This window comes from Solanum stenotomum, chromosome 12 (assembly GCF_019186545.1).
Source record: "Solanum stenotomum isolate F172 chromosome 12, ASM1918654v1, whole genome shotgun sequence".
Taxonomy (NCBI): domain Eukaryota; kingdom Viridiplantae; phylum Streptophyta; class Magnoliopsida; order Solanales; family Solanaceae; genus Solanum; species Solanum stenotomum.
Window position 1 is genome coordinate 14,959,312 of NC_064293.1, and position 18,589 is coordinate 14,977,900.

At 34.0% G+C, this 18,589-nt stretch overlaps 1 pseudogene; it reads left to right on the forward strand.

The window, feature by feature from the left end:
* The window catches only part of LOC125847147 (uncharacterized), a 65,995-nt pseudogene extending 47,406 nt beyond the window's left edge, over positions 1–18,589 (forward strand).

The window sequence follows — 18,589 nt, forward strand, 5'->3', positions numbered from 1 at the left end:
AGTAATAGACATGGACACTTCTTACAATCTACTTTTGGGTAGGCCATAGATCTACCTGGCTAGAGTTGTGCCGTCTACTATGCACCAAGTGGTCAAGTTTGAGCATGATAAGCTGAAAATCGTTGTCCATGGTGAAGATGATCTCCCAATCACCCGAGATCCTTCAATACCATGCATTGAGGCCAAAAGAGGTTGTGAATCCCTTAACTATCAGGCTTTTGAGATTATAACAGTCAATCAGTTTTCGGAAGTAAAGCCTATACCACAACCTCATCTATCATTTGCTTTAGTCATGGTTGTGTCCCAGATGGTGCAGAACGGCTATGAACCTGGAAAGGGACTAGGGCTGTCTTTGCAAAGAATTGTGGATCCCATCAATCCAATGGGTAATCAAGAGACATTCGGTTTGTGTTTCAATCTAACTAAATTTGATAGAAAATGGGCAAAAGATCGTAAAAGAAATGTTTGGAATTTGTTGAAGCCAATCCCTCATATTGCTCAATCTTTTGTTAAATTTCGAGGTGAATCGAGTCCAGACTTCCCTCTCCAGAATGATATGGATGAAATGTGTCAAGGTATCAAGGAAATGTTTTATGATGTAAACATGACTCAGATGCGTGAAGGCACTAGTCATATGGATGTGCAGTTCGTCGGCCCGAATGTCCAACTCAACAACTGGGAAGCCACTCCTCTCCCTACAAGGAAGGAGTCTTGATAGTTTATTTTGCTGCTTTTAATTTATTTATTTGGATTATTCTCAGGGTTTTAATTCAAACCTTCTAGTTGTCTCACTTTGGTGTTAACCCTTCTATCATTTCCCATTTAACGCAATGAAGTTATAGTTTCACAATCATATTCAATCATCTTCTCTGTTCTTACTCTTTCTAATATATGTCCTCTTATTTTTCATTTCAATTACGTTAATGTCGACTTTAATAATATGACATGCATGCGGAGTTTACAGTTAAATCCTAAAAAGTTGTTTGATCTCGAAACAATGAATCCAAAGTTTGACGAATATGATGAAGATAAAGCTTACGAAGAAATAAAAAGGGATTGGATCAATTTGAAAATAAGCCTAAACCTAATTTAAGTGAAACTGAGGCGGTTAATTTAGGAACTCCGGAAGAAGTGAGAGAAATAAAGATAAGTATTCATGTTGATCAGAACATTCGAGACGACATAATTCAAGTTTTATTTGAATACAAAGATGTATTCGCTTGGTCCTACGATGACATGCCGGGTTTAAGTGCTGATTTAGTAGTTCACAAACTTCCAATACATCTTGATTTTTCACCTGTCCAGCAAAAACAGAGAAAGTTTAAGACAGACATGAGCGATAAAATTAAAGAGGAAATCATAAAGCAACTGACTGCAAATGTGATCAGAATTGTCCAATACACTATCTGGTTGGCTAATGTTGTGCCAGTGCCAAAGAAAGATGGAAAGATCAGAGTTTATGTTGATTAAAGAGATCTAAACAAAGCAAGTCTAAAAGACAATTTTCCATTACCCAACATTCACATCCTGGTTGATAATTGTGCCAAACACGAGATTCAATCTTTTCTGGACTATTACGCCGGATATCACCAAATTCTCATGGATGAAAAAGATGCAGTAAAAATGTTTTCACCACCCTATAGGGTACATATTATTATAGAGACATGCCATTTGGTCTGAAGAATGCGGGAGCAACCTACATGAGAGCTATGACTACTATATTCCATGACATGATGCATAGAGAAGTTGAGGTATATGTCGAAGATGTCATCATTAAATCTAAAGCGCAAGCCGACCATGTGCGTGATCTAAGAAAATTCTTAGAAAGATTGAGAAAGTACAACCTCAAGCTTAATCCAGCTAAATGTGCATTTGGAGTTCCATCTGGCAAACTTTTGGGTTTTATAGTTAGTCGAAGAGGCATTGAATTGGACCCCTCTAAGATAAAGTCCATTCGAGAATTGCCACCTCCAAAAACCAAGACTGAAGTCATGAGTTTTTTGAGTAGGTTAAACTATATCAGCAGGTTCATTGCTCAACTCACAGCCACATGTGAGCCAATATTCAAGTTGTTGAAAAAGGACGATGCTATCAAATGGACAAGTGAGTGTCAGGAGGCTTTTGACAAAATTAAGGAATATCTAGCAAACCCTCCAGTACAGGTCTTTTGTCCTACACGACCTATCTTATATCTCGAATGGATCCTTTTGAAATATATTTTTCAAAAATCCACGCCGACACGTAGGTTGGCAAAATGGCAGATTTTGCTTACGAAATTTGATATTGTGTATGTCACTCGCACCGCCATGAAATCACAAGTGTTGGCCGATCATTTCGCAGAGAATCCGTTCGATGATGAATACGAGCCCCTAAGGACATACTTCCCTGATGAAGAGATCAACTCTATTGAGGAAGAAATTCTTGATGATGGTCACGTGTGGAAATTATATTTTGGTAGGGTTGTCAACAAAAATAGAGTAGGAATTGGGGCAGTTCTTATCTCACCAAACGAATGTCATTATCCTGCCACAACACGACTTCGATTATTTTCTACCAACAACACAACAGAATACGAAGCTTGCATCATGGGTTTGAATATGACAATAAATCTGGATGTGCAGGAGTTGGTGGTTTTAGGGGATTCCGATTTGCTCATTCGACAAGCTCGAGACGAATGGGAGTCTCGAGACATTAAACTCATGATGTACACACAATGTTTAGAAAACCTCATCAAAAGATTCAAGTCCATTGAATTCAGATACATTTCTAGGTTTCACAATGAGTTAGATGATGCTTTGGCCACCCTAGCCTCGATGCTTTCACACCCGCGTAATACCTATATTGACCCGTTGGAAATCCAAGTCAGGGATCAACATGGTTATTGCAATATAATTGAAGTAGAGCTAGACGGTGAGCCTTGGTATCACGACATTAAATGGTTTCTAAAAGCTAAAGAATATACAATACATGCTGATAGAGATAAAAAAAAAAAGAACTATTAGGCGACTCGCTAATGGGTTCTTCTTGAGTGGCGATATCTTATATAAAAGGACTCCAGATTTGAATTTATTGCGATGTGTGAATATTCAAGAAGCAGAAACAATTATGAATGAGGTGCATTCAGGGGTTTGTGGCCCTCACATGAATGGTTATGTTCTAGCAAAAAAGATTATCTGGGCAGGGTACTATTGGTTGACCATGGAGCGAGATTGCTTCCGATTTGTACGCAGGTGCCATCAGTGCCAGATTCATAGCGACTTAATTCACTCACCCCCTTTAGAGTTGCACCCTATGTCTGCTCTGTGGCCTTTTATGGCTTGGGGAATGGACATTATTGGGCCGATTGAGCCGAAAGCATTTAATGGGCATCGGTTTATTTTAATTGTCATCGACTACTTTACCAAATGGGTGGAAGCTGTCACATTCAAATCAATCACCAAGAAAGCAGTGGTGAATTTTGTTCATTCAAACATCATATGTCGTTTCGGTATACCAAACTCATTATTACAGACAATGCAGCGAATCTCAACAGCCAGCTGATGAAGGAAGTTTGTGAGCAATTTAAAATTGTTCATCGTCATTCAACCCCTTATCGACCCAAAGCAAATGGGGCTGCTGAAGCGGCAAATAAAAACATCAAGAAGATTCTTAGGAGAATGGTGCAAGGATCTAGACAGTGGCATGAAAAACTACCCTTTGCTCTCTTGGGATACCGCACGACTATTCGTGCGTCAGTCGGTGCGACTCCTTACTTACTGGTTTACGGAACTGAGGTTGTCATACCCGCAGAAGTTGAAATCCCTTCTCTTCGAATCATTGTCGAAGCAGAAATTGAGGACACAGAATGGGTTAAATCAAGGTTAGAACAATTAGCACTGATAGACGAAAAACGGTTGACATCAATTTGCTTTGGTCAATTATATCAGCAGAGGATGACTCGAGCTTATAACAAGAAGGTACGCCTAAGAAATTTTGAAGTCAGTCAACTTGTTGTGGAACGCATCCTTCCTATTAAGACGAGGCCAAAGGAAAGTTTGCCCCAAATTGGCAAGGCCCTTATGTTATTAAACAAGTGCTATCAAAAGGAGCTTTGCAACTAGCAGATATGGAGGAAAAGGCGATCGACACAATTGTTAACGTAGATTCGATCAAAAGATACTACGTTTAACACTTTTGTTATGACACTCGTGATTGACATTCTCAAGATGAGAGGATAAAAATGTATCCTCCTTTATTTCAAACACCACTTGTCTGGTGCAAAAAAAAAGTTTCATTGAACTACGTTCGACCTGATTCCTAAGAGGATACGTAGGCAACCCTTCATTGGGGTTCGGTCTAATCACTGAATAAAACAATAATCATGTTCTTCAATTCTCCAAGGGCTGAGAATGACATTGTGACCTACGGTGTGTTACAACAAAAATAAAAAAAATAATTAAAAATAAAAAAAATGAGAGAGTCTTATGAGTGAAAACCCTCACGGGCACCATAAGACGATAGTAAGTTGAGAGAAAGAGATAAAAATGTCTTATTGGTGGAAAATCATGAAGGGCACCATTGATCAAATGATGGCATTCCGTCTTGGCATGAGCACACAATCAAGATATAAGTCAAGCTATAGACTGAAAGGTATAACATTGTTTCGTAAGATTCGGATAACTCAGAAGGATCAAACGTTCAATCCAAATGCATGTCATAATTCATTGAAGTCGTCACGTACTTTCAGATAAGATTTTTTTCATTCCTTTTAGACATTTACTTATTCAATTCCTCCTTCTAAAGATATTACTTTTCTTTCATAACCCTTTCATTTGTATCATTTGTACTTGTGTTCTGTATTCTTTGAGCCTCATTCAGCATAAACTCGCGTCAAGTAAGAAAATAAAATTAAAGCCACAAAATTGACTACGGTATTTCCAATTGAATGTTGGGGGCATCCATAACATTGACTAGGGATGTGAACCAATCGAGACAAAAAAATATCAAAAATCGATACCGTGTGAAAAGTCGATAAAGCAAGAGAGTTGCTTTGGAAAGAGTAAACCACATAACGTGCACAAAATGGTAATAGGTCAAAATGTTCATGAGAAGTGTTTCAATGGAAGATAAGGACTGTCTCTAAAGCATCTTCAAGCTATTCGCGCAGTCATCAATATGGTGAATCTTTCAAGCGAGACGGATTCAAAGTCAAACCCCACAAGATATTCGAAGTCACGATCCAATCACCATTTAGAAAAACTAAGAAAACATTCTTTGTTTCAAAATAGGTACAAAGCAAAATCGTGCAAGTAATTCGCGAGAGTCAAACGCCACAACGGTAAGTTCTTGAATTTCTGTCTCTCCTACAATATGCACCACAATAATAATAATAACAATAAAAAGGATTATTTTTATTAATGAAATCTGGGGCACTTTATTTTATTTTTATTTTTTGTTTGCTTCTTTTATGTTTGGAAAATGTACAAAAATAAAAAAATAAATAAATAAATGATCTTAAATATAATAATAACAATAATATAAGTAAAAAATAAAATAAAATTTATACATATAATCCCTATTTTATTTTTTCATGTCTTCACAGGGTACAATAATCCCTGGTTGAATATAGGGCGCAATAACCCCTATTTTATTTTTTCATGTCTTCATAGGGCACAATAACCCCTGGTTGCATATAGGGCACAATAAAACCCCTATTCTATCTTCATGTCTTCACAGGGCACAATAACCCCTGGTTGCATATAGGGCACAATAACCCCTATTTTATTTTTCATGTCTTCAGAGGGCACAATAGCCCCTGGTTGCATATAGGGCACAATAAAATCCCAATTTTATTTTTCATGTCTTCACAGGGCACAATAACCTCTGGTTACATATAGGGCACAATAAAACCCTTATTTTATTTTTCATGTCTTCACAGGGTACAATAATCCTTGGTTTAATATAGGGCACAATAACCCCTATTTTATTTTTTCATGTCTTCACAGAGTACAATAATCCCTGGTTGAATATAGGGCGCAATAACCCCTATTTTATTTTTTCATGTCTTCACAGGGCACAATAACCCCTGGTTGCATATAGGGCACAATAAAACCCCTATTTTATCTTCATGTCTTCACAAGGCACAATAATCCCTGGTTGCATATAGGGCACAATAAACCCTATTTTATTTTTCATGTCTTCACAGGGCACAATAACCCTGGTTGCATATAGGGCACAATAAAACCCCTATTTTATCTTCATGTCTTCACAGGGCACAATAACCCCTAGTTGCATATAAGGCACAATAACCCCTATTTTATTTTTAATGTCTTCACATGACACAATAATCCCTGGTTGCATATAGGACACAATAACCCCTATTTTGTTTTTTTCATGTCTTCACAGGGTACAATAACTCTTGGTTGCATATAGGGAACAATAACCCCTATTTTATTTTTTTGATGACTTCATAGGGCACAATAATCCCTGGTGGCATATAGGGCACAATAGCCCCTATCTTATTTTTTTCATGTCTTTACATGGCTCAATAATCCCTGGTTGCGTATAGGGCACAATAACCCCTGTCTTATTTTTTATGACTTCACAGGGCGTAATAACCTCCGGTTATATTGGGCACAAATATCCCTTTAATTTATTTTATAAAAGTATATTATTATTATGCTTAGTACAAACTTTTATAGCTTTCATCAATAACTCACAAAATTTTCCTAGTGCATACTGGGGTAGAAAATTTTGTTTCGTTTGTTTGTTTTGTTTTATGGCGTGCAGGATTCTACATAGTATACCAATTTGAAGTTCAAGAATAAAATCCTCGTTTTGATTAGAAAAATCAAGAATGTTAGATGTCCATGACATTTAGAGTCGCTTTCAACCCATGTAGCGGCTCAACATATCATGAATCATCTTCTCAAGAAAACAAGCATTCAAGAATATCATGCGGAAGAGCATCAACGACTCAAGTCAAATCATAAGTTTCAGATCTTAAATTCACATATCAAGATCAAAGTTCGGAATCGATGTACCTACCCAAAGAGGGTGAAGCGATAACCGAAGATTCAAAAAGAAGACTCAGTACTAGTGGGGTAGATATGATCTTGTATCTTTCCTTTCTCTCCTATTGTATTTTTCCTTTTAATGTAACAGCTAGAGCTACGAACTGGAACCTCGACAAAACCTCACTCGACTACCTAAAATTATTCTCCCGTCCCTTCCTATATATGAACTACACCTGATTATTAACTCAGGGTAGATAGTTTGTCCAAAGTTAGGGCGCAGTCAAACCTCTCCTTTTTTACTTATTTTCACATTTTTGGATAAATGTCTCGGTCAAAAAATTAGTCACAATGTTCACGTCTTTGCATGAAAACACTTAATGTTTCCAAGCAAAGAGGGGCATACTGTGAACACCTAATTTTTGACCAAAACATAAAGATTTTACACCAATTTTAATACTTAAATATTATTATTTTAGTAGGGTTATATTTAAAATAAATGAATAAATAAATAAATCTGAAAATTACAACAAATTATAAGCTCACTTTATGTTTAAAGTTTAATAAAGAAAGCTTTTGAATTTAACCTATTTTGTTTTAATCTTTCAACTTTTATCTAGTCCAAAAAATAATAATAATCGTATATATCATGGAAAAGTAGAAAAAAAAAAGATAAAAAGAACAGTCCTAAAAATTTCAAATTACCTCACCCTTTTTCATAATTATCCCCAACTTCCTTAACTTATTTCCTAAAAATCCTCCTCCCATCTAGTTTATTTTATTTTTATTCTATTTTTTTTCTCTCTTGCTAGATCTTTTCTGAAATTTTTAACAATACACGTTTCCTACTTTTTTTTTGTGTTATTTGTTATTTATTTATTTATTATTATTATTTGTTGTTTTGTTAATATTTTATTTTATTTTTCTTCCTCTATCTCAACCCTAAAATTCTCAACTAAATTTTAAATTAAATCTTATTCCCACTCCNCTTTTATGGCTTGGGGAATGGACATTATTGGGCCGATTGAGCCGAAAGCATTTAATGGGCATCGGTTTATTTTAATTGTCATCGACTACTTTACCAAATGGGTGGAAGCTGTCACATTCAAATCAATCACCAAGAAAGCAGTGGTGAATTTTGTTCATTCAAACATCATATGTCGTTTCGGTATACCAAACTCATTATTACAGACAATGCAGCGAATCTCAACAGCCAGCTGATGAAGGAAGTTTGTGAGCAATTTAAAATTGTTCATCGTCATTCAACCCCTTATCGACCCAAAGCAAATGGGGCTGCTGAAGCGGCAAATAAAAACATCAAGAAGATTCTTAGGAGAATGGTGCAAGGATCTAGACAGTGGCATGAAAAACTACCCTTTGCTCTCTTGGGATACCGCACGACTATTCGTGCGTCAGTCGGTGCGACTCCTTACTTACTGGTTTACGGAACTGAGGTTGTCATACCCGCAGAAGTTGAAATCCCTTCTCTTCGAATCATTGTCGAAGCAGAAATTGAGGACACAGAATGGGTTAAATCAAGGTTAGAACAATTAGCACTGATAGACGAAAAACGGTTGACATCAATTTGCTTTGGTCAATTATATCAGCAGAGGATGACTCGAGCTTATAACAAGAAGGTACGCCTAAGAAATTTTGAAGTCAGTCAACTTGTTGTGGAACGCATCCTTCCTATTAAGACGAGGCCAAAGGAAAGTTTGCCCCAAATTGGCAAGGCCCTTATGTTATTAAACAAGTGCTATCAAAAGGAGCTTTGCAACTAGCAGATATGGAGGAAAAGGCGATCGACACAATTGTTAACGTAGATTCGATCAAAAGATACTACGTTTAACACTTTTGTTATGACACTCGTGATTGACATTCTCAAGATGAGAGGATAAAAATGTATCCTCCTTTATTTCAAACACCACTTGTCTGGTGCAAAAAAAAAGTTTCATTGAACTACGTTCGACCTGATTCCTAAGAGGATACGTAGGCAACCCTTCATTGGGGTTCGGTCTAATCACTGAATAAAACAATAATCATGTTCTTCAATTCTCCAAGGGCTGAGAATGACATTGTGACCTACGGTGTGTTACAACAAAAATAAAAAAAATAATTAAAAATAAAAAAAATGAGAGAGTCTTATGAGTGAAAACCCTCACGGGCACCATAAGACGATAGTAAGTTGAGAGAAAGAGATAAAAATGTCTTATTGGTGGAAAATCATGAAGGGCACCATTGATCAAATGATGGCATTCCGTCTTGGCATGAGCACACAATCAAGATATAAGTCAAGCTATAGACTGAAAGGTATAACATTGTTTCGTAAGATTCGGATAACTCAGAAGGATCAAACGTTCAATCCAAATGCATGTCATAATTCATTGAAGTCGTCACGTACTTTCAGATAAGATTTTTTTCATTCCTTTTAGACATTTACTTATTCAATTCCTCCTTCTAAAGATATTACTTTTCTTTCATAACCCTTTCATTTGTATCATTTGTACTTGTGTTCTGTATTCTTTGAGCCTCATTCAGCATAAACTCGCGTCAAGTAAGAAAATAAAATTAAAGCCACAAAATTGACTACGGTATTTCCAATTGAATGTTGGGGGCATCCATAACATTGACTAGGGATGTGAACCAATCGAGACAAAAAAATATCAAAAATCGATACCGTGTGAAAAGTCGATAAAGCAAGAGAGTTGCTTTGGAAAGAGTAAACCACATAACGTGCACAAAATGGTAATAGGTCAAAATGTTCATGAGAAGTGTTTCAATGGAAGATAAGGACTGTCTCTAAAGCATCTTCAAGCTATTCGCGCAGTCATCAATATGGTGAATCTTTCAAGCGAGACGGATTCAAAGTCAAACCCCACAAGATATTCGAAGTCACGATCCAATCACCATTTAGAAAAACTAAGAAAACATTCTTTGTTTCAAAATAGGTACAAAGCAAAATCGTGCAAGTAATTCGCGAGAGTCAAACGCCACAACGGTAAGTTCTTGAATTTCTGTCTCTCCTACAATATGCACCACAATAATAATAATAACAATAAAAAAGATTATTTTTATTAATGAAATCTGGGGCATTTTATTTATTTTTTATTTTTTTTTGTTTCTTTTATGTTTGGAAAATGTACAAAAATAAAAATAAAATAAAATAAATGATCTTAACTATAATAATAATAATAATAATAATAATAATATAAGTAAAAAAATAAAATAAAATTTATACATATAATCCCTATTTTATTTTTGCATGTCTTCACAGGGTACAATAATCCCTGGTTGAATATAAGGCGCAATAACCCCTATTTTATTTTTTCATGTCTTCACAGGGCACAATAACCCCTGGTTGCATATAGGGCACAATAAAACCCCGATTTTATCTTCATGTCTTCACAGGGCACAATAACCCCTATTTTATTTTTCATGTGTTCACAGGGCACAATAGCCCCTGGTTGCATATAGGGCACAATAAAATCCCTATTTTATTTTTCATGTCTTCACAGGGCACAATAACCCCTGGTTGCATATATGACACAATAAAACCCCTTTTTATTTTTCATGTCTTCACAGGGTACAATAATCCCTGGTTTAATATAGGGCACAATAACCCCTATTTTATTTTTTCATGTCTTCACAGGGTACAATAATCCCTGGTTGAATATAGAGCGCAATAACCCCTATTTTATTTTTTCATGTCTTCACAAGGCACAATAACCCCTGGTTGCATATAGGACGCAATAAAACCCCTATTTTATCTTCATGTCTTCACATGGCACAATAACCCCTGATTGCATATAGGGCACAATAACCTCTATTTTATTTTTCATGTCTTCACAGGGCACAATAACCCTAGTTGTATATAGGGCACAATAAAACCCCTATTTTATCATCATGTCTTCACAGGGCACAATAACCCCTAGTTGCATATAAGGCACAATAACCCCTATTTTATTTTTCATGTCTTCACATGGCACAATAATCTCTGGTTGCATATAGGGCACAATAACCCCTATTTTGTTTTTTTCATATCTTCACAAGGTACAATAACCCCTATTTTATTTTTTTCATGACTTCACAGAGCATAATAACCCCTGGTGGCATATAGGGCACAATAGCCCCTATCTTATTTTTTTCATGTCTTTACAAGACTCAATAATCCCTGGTTGCATATATGGCACAATAACCCTTGTCTTATTTTTTATGACTTCACAGGGCGTAATAACCTCCGGTTATATTGGGCACAAATATCCCTTTAATTTATTTTATAAAAGTATATTATTATTATGCTTAGTACAAACTTTTATAGCTTTCATCAATAACTCACAAAATTTTCCTAGTGAATACTGGGGCAGAAAATTTTGTTTCGTTTGTTTGTTTTGTTTTATGGCGTGCATGGTTCTACATAGTATACCAATTTGAAGTTCAAGAATAAAATCCTCGTTTTGATTAGAGAAACCAAGAATGTTAGATGTCCATGACATTTAGAGTCGCTTTCAACCCATGTAACGGCTCAACATATCATGAATCATCTTCTCAAGAAAACAAGCATTCAAGAATATCATGCGGAAGAGCATCAACGACTCAAGTCAAATCAAAAGTTTCAAATCTTAAATTCAAATATCAAGATCAAAGTTCGGAATCGATGTACCTACCCAAAGAGGGTGAAGCGATAACCGAAGATTCAAAAAGAAGACTCAGTACTAGTGGGGTAGATATGATCTTGTATCTTTCCTTTTTCTCCTATTGTATTTTTCCTTTCAATGTAACAGCTGAAGCTACGAACTGGAACCTCGACAAAACCTCACTCGACTACCTAAAATTATTCTCCCGTCCCTTCCTATATATGAACTACACCTGATTATTAACTCAGGGTAGATAGTTTGTCCAAAGTGAAGGCGCAGTCAAACCTCTCCTCTTTTACTTATTTTCACATTTTTGGATAAATGTCTCGGTCAAAAAATTAGTCACAGTGTTCACGTCTTTGCATGAAAACACTTAATGTTTCCAAGCAAAGAGGGGCATACTGTGAACACCTAATTTTTGACCAAAACATAAAGATTTTACACCAATTTTAATACTTTAAATATTATTATTTTAGTAGGGTTATATTTAAAATAAATGAAAAAATAAATAAATCTGAAAATTACAACAAATTATAAGCTCACTTTATGTTTAAAGTTTAATAAAGAAAGCTTTTGAATTTAACGTATTTTGTTTTAATCTTTCAACTTTTATCTAGTCTAAAAAATAATAATAATAATCGTATATATCAGGGAAAAGTAGAAACAAAAAAAAGATAAAAAGAACAGTCCTAAAAATTTCAAATTACCTTACCCTTTTTCATAATTATCCCCAACTTCCTTAACTTATTTCCTAAAAATCCTCATCCCATCTAGTTTATTTTATTTTTATTTCTATTTTTTTTCTCTCTTGCACGATCTTTTCTGAAATTTTTTAACAATACACGTTTCCTACTTTTTTTTTGTGTTATTTGTTATTTGTTATTTATTTATTTATTATTATTATTTGTTGTTTTGTTAATATTTTGTTTTATTTTATTTTTCTTCCTCTATCTCAACCTTAAAATTCTCAACTAAATTTTAAATTAAATCTTATTTCCACTCCATCACATTCCTTTTAATTAGCACCAGACTCACACCCAAAGCTATTATAAGAACACACGTTTAGAAAAAGAAAAAAAGAGACAGACACACAGATACACAGAAGGAACGAGAGAAAAAAAAAACACAAAGAGAAAAAGATAACAAAAGTGAGTTTTTATTTTGAGAATTAAGTCAACATTCGAGGTTTCACTCAAGATTTCGGATTCGCGGCTCTCTAAAGTTACTATTAGCTATTAACTTTGGAAATCAGTAGATCGTAGCAGTTGTTTTTGTGGTATCAATTTTCGTAGTGAGGTAAATCTAAATTCTTGCATGATTTAAATAGAATACTTGTACGAAAACTTGATTCCAATAATATGAAGTTCTTTGAATCGCATGTTATTATTATGTAATATCAATATGTGATGCATGTTGTGATTATTTTTTAGAAGACGCTTAGGAAAATGGAACCGAAGACGTTTCTTGTTTAAAAAATAATATAAAAATAAATATAAATGATGTACCATACATTTTTTTATTATTATTGTCTTTTACTCTTTAGATGCAATTAATATTGAAATTGGTTTCGTGATATTTAATTTTGAATAGTTAGTGTTTCTTGGAGCTTAGTTTTCACTTAAGAAAATTTTGTTGAAATTATTTGTAGACTTGTTAGATTAGGATATAAACTAAAGTTTAATTGATCAGTGATTTAGAAAATCTATGTGGAATGTGTTTTAGTTTTTTTTTTATATTATTTTGATAAAAAATAATTTGCCTCTAGAATAAGCATTAAGATGATTATCGCTTTAATTTGAATTATAATTAAGAGGATATATGAATATTATTTAGAGATTTATGGTAAAAAATAAAAAAATGAATAATTAGGAAAACTAAATAAAATAAAAAAGAGGCCAGAAAGCATTAAAAAAAATAAACGTGAATAGAAAAAAATAAAAAAAAATAAAAGATAAAGAAAGAAGAGAAAATAAGCGTAACAGGAAAAAAAATTAAACCAAAAAGTAAGAAGAAAAAATAAAGAAACAGAATGTTAAAAAACATATAACATAAAAAAAAATAAGGAAAAGATAAGAAGAAGAAAACAAAATGTAAGAAAAAAAAATAAATTAAAAAAAAAACAAAAAAAGAAGAAGAAAAGCTACAGAATGTTAAAAATAAATAAAATAAAGAAGAAAAACGGTAGCTAAAAAATATAAAAAAAATTCCTAAACATAAAATTTTAATTCCTATTTTAAATCAAAAAAAAAAAAATACAATCCTAAATTAACTTAAACTCTGAAAATCTCTTTCCCATACAAATTCTAATTCCTAGCAACTAAATACCAATATATATTCTACCCATAATAACATTAAAAATAAATAAAAATATAAATAGTAGCAGAAAAGTAAAAGAAAAAGGAAAAAGAAAATATGGATGTTTCAAGTTTCAAATTAATGTACACACATCGAAAAAATAAGACTATTTTAAATAGATTTAAAACAAATAAGACAGTTTTTAAATAGGTTTAAAATAAATCAGAGAATGAGGGTAAATAACATTTTTATTATTAAGCTAATAATATAATATCAAAAATTAATTTAAGTCATATATATAGTCAATAAAGCGACCGTGCTAGAACCACGAGACTCGAAAGGTGCCTAACACCTTTCCCTTGGTCAACAAAATTCCTTACCCGAATTTTTAGTTCGCAGACAAATAAAAATCAAGAGTCAAATTTCCTTTTGATTAGGGGCTTAAATAATAAGGTGATTTGTAACACCAAAACTCAATTTCAAGTGGCGATTCTAAATAGTAAAATAATTCTTTTTCAAAATGTCATTTTAATTGAAGAAACTCTTTTTCTTTCAAAACACACACATAATTTTAAGGAAAAATAAGGGATGTGACAATCATTATGGCTGGAAACTTGGGATTGCCTTGACCTCTGCCTTTCCAAGAAAGGGATTATCATGGAGCTAAACACTGCTATAAGCGTGTCCTTAAAATGGTTATATTTCACAGCTTCTTCAGTTCTTAAGTCTTCCGTTCTCTATACTTCAAACGTTCCCTTCATTTAATGGATTCTTCCTCTTTTATTTGATTTAGGGTAAAGAAAACCGTGGAATTTTACGTCGAATGGCAGATCTTGAAATGAAAATTGCACTAGGTGAATGTAATTCTTCTGTTTTTCCTCGTTAATCTCAAGCAGTTTATTTATATATACTTTACAAAACATATAAAATATTAGTGGCTGCTGCTAATCTGTTCATCTGATTGTATATCTATTTCATAGTTTCTGAAAATCCTGCCCAGCACCTTAAAAAATGCATCAGATATGCCGAAAAGACACTCGCTCTGGATGATATTGATGGAGGTTGTTTATGTAAGACTCCGAACAGAATCTATTTAAAGAGGAACTGCTTTAATTCTCTGATATTGTGCCATAAACATTCCGACTCTCAGCTTTGCCAATTTACTAAATGTTTACTTGGTGTTTGTCATTGATTGTGTCCACCCCTCACATATTGTTTAGCTATAGTCGAGAAGTAGCATACAATTACAATTAAGACAGATTAAGGTGCAGAAATTATATACTTTGGTACATGGAACCATGAAGTACCATATGTGCAGTACGTGGAATTTTATAAAGTGTGTTATACTTATGAAAACATCCGAGTGTCCTGCTTTAACAAGTATCTGCATACAGCTTTAGCTATAATAACCATTTTGATAAATCCAATTTTCAAGTCATTCACTGAACTTCATTTGGTTGGTAGATACCATAGGACCGTGCATGTATGAATTGCTTTCTTGTGAGTGAAGGACTGCATCACGACAAGCTTCAACTGGCATTATAGGCATTCAAAAAAGCTGTAAGTAGTTCTTTCAATCTTGTCTCTGTACATTTATTTCCCCTTATTTTAACATGAAATATATGTGGAAAGTTCTTCTGATTTCCTACCCTATTTCAGAAAAAAATTCCTACAGAGAAGTCAAACGCACACCTTGAACTCCACTAAGTTGTTGAAAAAAACAACTGATTGTCACTGATGAACTGTTGTATCATAAATAGGATCTTTCAAAACACAAGGTTCTCAATTGTTGCTAATTACCACCTCGTATTTTTATGATGGTGTTCTTAAAGAACAAGAGTTAGAAAAACCAAAAATACAGAAAAAAAAAAAAAGACAAGAGACCATGTATCTAGTTGTACACTGCACCATGCAGCAAGGGCAGGATATATGTTTGCAACTTCTTGTGTGGATCACAGATAGACCTTCTGTCGTCATCTTAAAGGTTGCAGAGAATGCCTCTAAATAAGCTTGGCTCTCTCAGAGTTTGAATGGAACCATTCATAAAGAAGACACTGAAAACTTTACAGATAAGACAAAAGTTGGTAAACTAAACGAAAAAATCATGAATACAAATAGAAGCATTCTCTCATAAAATAGGACATATGAGGATACAGGTCATAATAGGACAAGGATGCACTGGAAACTTTACAGAGAAAAAGAAAGTCGTAAGTGAAAACAGAATCTGATAATAACTCATTGAATTAGTTACCTATTTGTGGTAGTTAAGAGTCATGTCTGACTAGTACAAGTGTGTATATAGAAAATCAAGTTGGGTGCGAAAAGATCAGAAAATGCCTATTACAAGATCTGCAGAGATCAGTAACATATTGAATTGAGTTTGGTACGAAATAATCTATCTAGAAGAACAAGTGTGTGTATAGGGAAGTACAACTTCGAAGTAGAAAAACAGTCTGATTTAAAAGAATTGGCTTCAATAAGCTTGAAAGTTTTATGCTAAGTGAAGAAAGAACCAATAGTCTCTACAAAAACCTCACTTTTATTTATCTTCAAATTCTATGTTTGCACATATCATGATATCTTAAATATAGACTTCACTTTCCCCCTTTCTAAAATTCAATTCCATGTTGGGAAAATTTCATATTTGTTTTCTCAGGTGAATAGATTTCTCGAGAACTACAAGATGTCCCTAAATGGATTTTCAGATGCTGAATCAATGGATCCTGCTAGTGATGCTTTATATGAAAAGAAAGTGACGCTCCAGCTTCTTGACAAATTTGAAGGATTACTTCAGGTAAGATTATGACATTGTGGTTATTTTATATAAAGCATCCATAAGTGATACTATAATCCATTGCATTAAGAACGGCTTGGTTGACGACATTAGAATCATTAGGGAAGTGAGTATGATCAAAGTTTCTGTTGGTGTGACATTTTAATATTAATAAAAATATATTATATGTCACATTATGTATCATGTTATGTCCATTGGTGGAACTCTAATCTGTTTAAACACTGATTTCATCGTCAGAGTTACCAAGGAAAGCTTTCTGTTTCCTGCTATAACGTAATGTATGCTGAGGTAGTCCTTTAAGATAGCTTCCGAGATAACCAGTCAATATCTACAAAGTTCTGCTCTGACAACCTTTTGGTAGCAAGTTCTAATGATAGCTAGGGGGGATAAATATAAACATGAAGTTTGGTTTTATGGTATGACGGGAAAAACACCAAAACATAGTCATGCATTTCTATGGTTTGTAAAATTGTCTTAATGTGTAGGTTTGAGGCGCAATTGATTGAGTGAATCGTTGATATTGTCAAACAAGTAGAGGCTAGGAACCTGCAATAGGCAGCTAAGATTAGTTACTAAGTCAGTAATACTATTTGTAACAACTTGGTTACTCTACTATGGCAACCCCAGAAAGCTTGGTTAAGTTTCTCCTACTCGACACTCTGCTATGGCTACCCCAGAAGCTTGGTTAAGTTTCTCCTACTTGACGAATTTTTTTCTTAATCCTTTTCACTTACTACAACGGCAATAACAACATGCTCACTGAAATCCCAATTTATTTGCTCAATGAGTTAACTGAGCCCCTCCTGTATTGACTGAACGGTGCACATTTTAGTTGTTTCTTCTTCTTTGATTTCTTTATTTTTCTTGAAACAGGAAAGTTATGATATAGTCTTTAAAATATAATGCCTTAAGATTCTCAATTGTTAAATGTTTTCTTCTTTTGAAGTTGTTAAGACATTATGAATGAGATTGTAAAGGATGCATTTGAATAATGCGATCCTAAGCATAATGACAAGAATAAGGGGAAGAGTAAGGAAAGAGTCAAGGAAAGAGTAAGAGAAAGCGTAATTGCATGGATGGAGGTTGTTTATGTAAGACTCCGAACAGAATCTATTTAAAACCTATTTACCTATTAGTTGAGGTGATGTGTAAATTGGAATAGTTTGTTTCCTATATCATACTATCAAACACCATTTTTATCTTGATTTTCACATCATTACTTAACAAACTACTCTTGTTGACAGATTAAACAAGGAGATCAGGTCACACTATTGGATCCCATTTGCAAATTTGTTGATTTTGAATGGGAAGGAAAGGTAAACTCGTTATAATATCTGTGGTATTTTCCTTCTTAAAAAAAAAAAATAATAATATCTGTGGTATTTCAGATGCAATGCTATTCCAAATGTCATTTTGCTTTCTATATCACGTTTTTTTCCTCTAAGCACCACATATTAGACGTGTTGTATTAGTTTATATCCCTTTATTTTGTGTATCGACTTCACCTTATAACACATCAGGGCAGGTTGCACTTGAGCCTCTAGCAGTGGTAATTTGGTGTCAATGGTATGGTAAAATTGACAAGTTACTACCAATAGGGAGTTAATCTGGTAATTTTTCTTGGTTGTAACTGATTGAAAGTCATTTCTTGCTATTTCTGAAGTCATGTCAATCATTTGCCTTGCTCGTGTGATTTATAATAATCTGCCAGCCAAATTTTGTCACTCCTCACTAATATAGTGTTATTTTTACTGCAGCATTATTAATTCAAGTCTCTGCAAGTTAATCTTCTGGAACAAGTCCTTGTAAATGGAAATGCCCTGCCTAAGAAAAGGGGAAAAGCTTTTACAAAAAGTTGGAATTGCCCTGCATAA